Source organism: Octopus sinensis, linkage group LG22 (genome assembly GCF_006345805.1).
Source record: "Octopus sinensis linkage group LG22, ASM634580v1, whole genome shotgun sequence".
NCBI classification, from domain to species: Eukaryota; Metazoa; Mollusca; class Cephalopoda; order Octopoda; family Octopodidae; genus Octopus; species Octopus sinensis.
The window spans coordinates 30,054,756-30,059,755 of NC_043018.1; positions in this window are offsets into that span (position 1 = coordinate 30,054,756).

Genomic DNA, 5,000 nt, shown 5'->3' on the forward strand with positions numbered 1-5,000 from the left:
AGCAAACAGTTCCTTCATTACACGTTTTTCAATGAATTTTCTGATAATTCAAAGAACGCTTCGTTCCAATGCACGCACACACGCGGTGTGCACGTACACACGCTTGCACACATGCACACATATTCACACTTGGAAACCTAAGAATTTAATTTCACATGATCTTCAATGGATTTTTACAAACAAAATTCTTTATATGCATATATAATATATATACATAGATTCATACACACACACACATACACACAAACACACATACATATATATGTGTATGTGCGTATATATGTATATATATACATGCATATATATACATATAGTCGCAGAAATTCTAACCAATTAGCAACATCATACAACAAAAAGCTTATGAATTGACGATCTTCACACACACACACACACAAACACACATGTGCGCGCACACACACACGTGCGCGCGCACACACACACACACACAAACGCACATACACGCGCACAGGCAAGTGCGTACATGCATACAAGCGCGCGCACACTCACACACAGACACACACCACGTGTGCACATGCGTACGGGCACCTGCGTGCGCACACACACATTCACACGCACACACACACAGATATATAACCACGCACACATACATACATTCTAAACACACCCTCAAAACACACTCCCATTGAAATAAATAAGATACTTTTCCGAAAATCACGCAGAAATCATAAGCCACTCAGCCATGGAATATCTTTTTATAACCGAATAATCCTTATCCTTAATTGGTTTTATAACCATCTTCAAAAATCTCCTGACAGAATTTGCAAACACAAAACCATTACAGGTGGCCCGAAAACATACCGAAACAAACTTAACAAAAGTACAGCCTGAAGTAGATCAACAACTTCATAAACGAATTAAAAACACTCCGTTCATCACAAAATAACCGAAGCAGAAAATCGCTGGCGTTTAGCAAAAGGAAAATGTTAACTTATAAATATAAATATAAAACCACAATCACACCAGCAAGCATGAATATATCAACAAAACCCAGTTAGAACATGGGAACACTTGAACGATTTACGCCTGAAGAATGCAGTGGCGTGGAACTCGAGAGTCGCGATATGAAAATTCAGTGCCTGCCTGTCTGTCTTTCTGTTCGTCCGTCCGTCTGTGCATCCGTCCGTCTGAATGTCTGCCTATCTATCTTATTTCTTTACTGCCCACAAGGGGCTACAGGCAGAGGGGACGAACCAGGATAGACAAACGGATTAAGTCGATTATATCGACCTCAGAGCGTAACTGGTACTTAATTAATCGACCCCGAAAGGATGAAAGGCAAAGTCGACCTCGGCGGAATTTGAACTCAGAACGTAACGGCAGACGAAATACCTATTTCTTTACTACCCACAAGGGGCTAAACACAGAGGGGACAAACAAGGACAGACAAACGGATTAAGTCGATTAACTGGTACTTATTTAATCGACCCCGAAATGATGAAAGGCAAAGTCAACCTCGCCAGAATTTGAACTCAGAATGTAGCGGCAGACGAAATACCGCTAAGCACTTCGTTGCTATTATGTTAAACTGTCGTATGTACAATGGTTTTGCTATAGAATGGTGAAACTAACTTTTCGTTTTCAGAAAAAGCAACGTTTTGGACTTACGACACTATTTCATAATAGCAACGATATATACATAAGATATTTGAGGATATACCTTTTTGGTGTCATTGGTGCATTTTTGCTAACTCTGTATAATCTTTGTTTCAGAAAATAATAATAGCAGAGCCTCAGCCTACTCAAGAATGATGTAGAAAGGTTAATTTGTCAGAAAAAGCACACACAAAGAAACTCTACATCAGATTAAAAGGCTCTTAAACAAACTGAAAAATGCAGCAGAAGAAAATTTGATTTGGTTTTTCTCAAACGAGAAGAACTTTGACCAAGATCAAAACGTTAATAGAGGAAATGACAGTTAATGCATACAATATTTCCTGCAACTGTCATGGTTTTAGGCGTTGTCAGCAATGAAGGACATGTGATGCCTCCTTACTTCTTTCCACAAGGCTTTAACTCTGCCGCCTACATTGAGGTGCTGGAAATAATTGTTAAGCTCTGGATAGTCAGTGTATGCAATGGGAGGCCATATATGCTTCAGTAAGACTCTGGTTCTAGTAACACAGGGATGGATGGCTGAAAATGTTCATGATCGCATAACTCCTAGATCTCAGTCCATTGGACTATTACATGTGGAGCGTTGTTGCCCAAGATACCACATGGTGTAGCTGAACGCGAAGCTATGTGGCTGGAAAGCAAACTTCTTACCAGAGAGCCATATTCTATTACAGCGTGAGCGACATATGTTAAGCATTCAAAAACACACATCAAGACTGATAACTTCACTTAAACATTTGTTATTTGGTGTCAAAATTTTGTTGCACCAATTAATAAATTTCGATGTGAAGTTAATAGTCGTTAATAGATTTTGTGAGTTTTTGATTGGATAACATGTGGCTTCCATGCTGCAATTGTTTTGGTTTCAATAAACTGTCTGAAATGAAATCATCTACCCGGTAAGCACAGGTCAGAATATATATATATATATATATATATATATATATATATATATATATATATATGCTAGTGGGACCCGTTTAATTCCACAAAATGGAAAAAAATTAAGATGACCTATCCAAGAAAGAGAAGATATATAGCATTTTTTTCTTTAAATATTCTTCACGCTCGTCTAAATTCATTTCCTCAAGTCTCCGCTGGTGTTGTCTCTTGCCTCTTTTTTTCATTGTATTTTCTCGCTGTTCCTCGCTGATCTGTGCATCCTTTCTCGGGCAGCCTGCAAACGTGTTTCTTGTGAAACCAGCGTTTAGGTTAAATTAACCCTTATAAAGAAATATCAATTTGTTAAGCGACGGTCGCTATAAAAAAGATTAGTTCAGTAAAAATATTACTTTTCACTGCCAACACACCAGCAAAACCACCACCGCATATATATACATATATATATGTGTGCGTGTGTGTGTTTGTATCTATCTATCTATCTATCTATTTATCTATCTCTCTATATATATATTTGTAATTAAGAGAAATAATCTCTATTAAGCGATTCAATAGTGAAAGGCATTATCTATGTTATATAGAATTTTTTTTAATATACTATAATAAATATTCAAAACATCAATAAATTAAATAAACATTAAATTGACTACGCGTGTTTCGTGACTATAGCTTTAAATCGATAATAAAATGTGAAAATTATAGAACATAAAACAACTTTGATAAAAACTTATATCTACTTTTCTGACGAAAACAATGCCGTTCTGAACATTTTGGCCGCAACTGTATGTATATATGTGTATATATATATATATATATATAAGACATCTTTAACATATATAACAAGTCAGAAGGAGAAAAGGAAAAAGCGTGAATCGTATGTTACTTTGCGTCTTCTGTATAGAAAACCATTTTAGTGTATGCATTTTCATCTGCATTGCGGCTTAAAGTGGATTTGTAGCAGAAAAGTGTCACTTAACTGACCAGGATCCGGTGTGCGCTGATTTTTACCCGCTCAAAGTTTTGGGTAATTTTTCCATATTTAAAATGTGTTATATACATATATGATGGCTTCCCCCTCGTTATCGAGTATGGCCATTGCACGAAGCTTAACTGTTATTGGTGCTGTGATCGAATGTGACTTTTTAGCCCAGCTAAAGATCTACAATGACTTGTACAGAATTGGCAACTAAAACCTTTACCGGCAATAGCCGGCTGTAGTTGCAACTGGGCTTCATGTACCTTTGCATGTCGTTTAAGTCCTCATACATATTCATACATATACACATGCATACACATATACATATGGGATCTTTTCGGTTTGAACGGCAGTTTTTAACATAATTTCTAGGTAACTAAAATATTTTAAACTTCGTATACTGGTAGAATGTGTTTATAAAACATCTTTTACTCTTGGCTTTATTGAGAAAATTCTATAGTTTGTAAGATATTTGTTGTTTTTTTTCTTCAATTTCTGCAATTTCAGCCAATCACTGACGTCTATTGAGGCAAAAAAAAACATTCTGTGTCGTATGAATATGTCCCTCATTTAAGAAGCAGATTGGGTTTATTTACATTTCTGAAGAAAAAAAGATACCCTTCCCCCCACCCCTAACCCTAACTAACCCTAACCCTAAAGCAGATTGAAATGGAATAGATCGATACTAAGGTCATAATTATGGGTGACAATTTCATATGACACCGCTAGCAAAAAACACACATTTTAAATTTCTTGTTCAATACTTGTTTGTTACTTCAATACTTGATTATTCTTGATCGTCGATATTTACTTTTTACGTTTGACATATTTTCTTGGCTGTCGTAGAATAGTTCACTTTCTGCTTCTGCCTTACTCATATTTCTCACGTAGATGTAAGATGGCAACACGGACGAATGACGTAACTTCATGTTGCGTTTTGTTCTTGACTTCTCTTTTAGTTCAATGTACGTTGTGGGCATTCCGCTTTTACTTCTGTAGATTATATTCATCCAGTTGAATTAATTGCCCGTAAGAGAGATTTGTGTATATCGCTGTTATAAGTGTGTAATTTCCGTTTCGTTTCCGGTTCTATTTTTTCTATATCCCGCGTTGTTCCGTGTGTTTGACAGATGCTCACTTTCCTCTCGTAGTCTATCGAACATTTTTTCACGTTTGCTAACCTTTCTTGTAGTATTTTATATTTTTATGTTTATGTTATATGGACAAACGCTCTTCTTGCCCATATGATGTTTAGAAAGCACAACTAAGTTATAGTATTATTTTTTTATTGTTTAGGTTCCGTATTTTCTTATGAATTCCATGCAGCTTTAAAAACAATAAATGCTGTGAGTCAAATTGTTCTGCCAAAATCTTGAATATCTTAACAATAAAATCTGTCTGTCTGTCTGTCTGTCTATCTATCTACCTCTCTCTCTCTCTCTCTCTATCTATCTATCTATCTACCTATCTATCTACCTCCTATCTACCT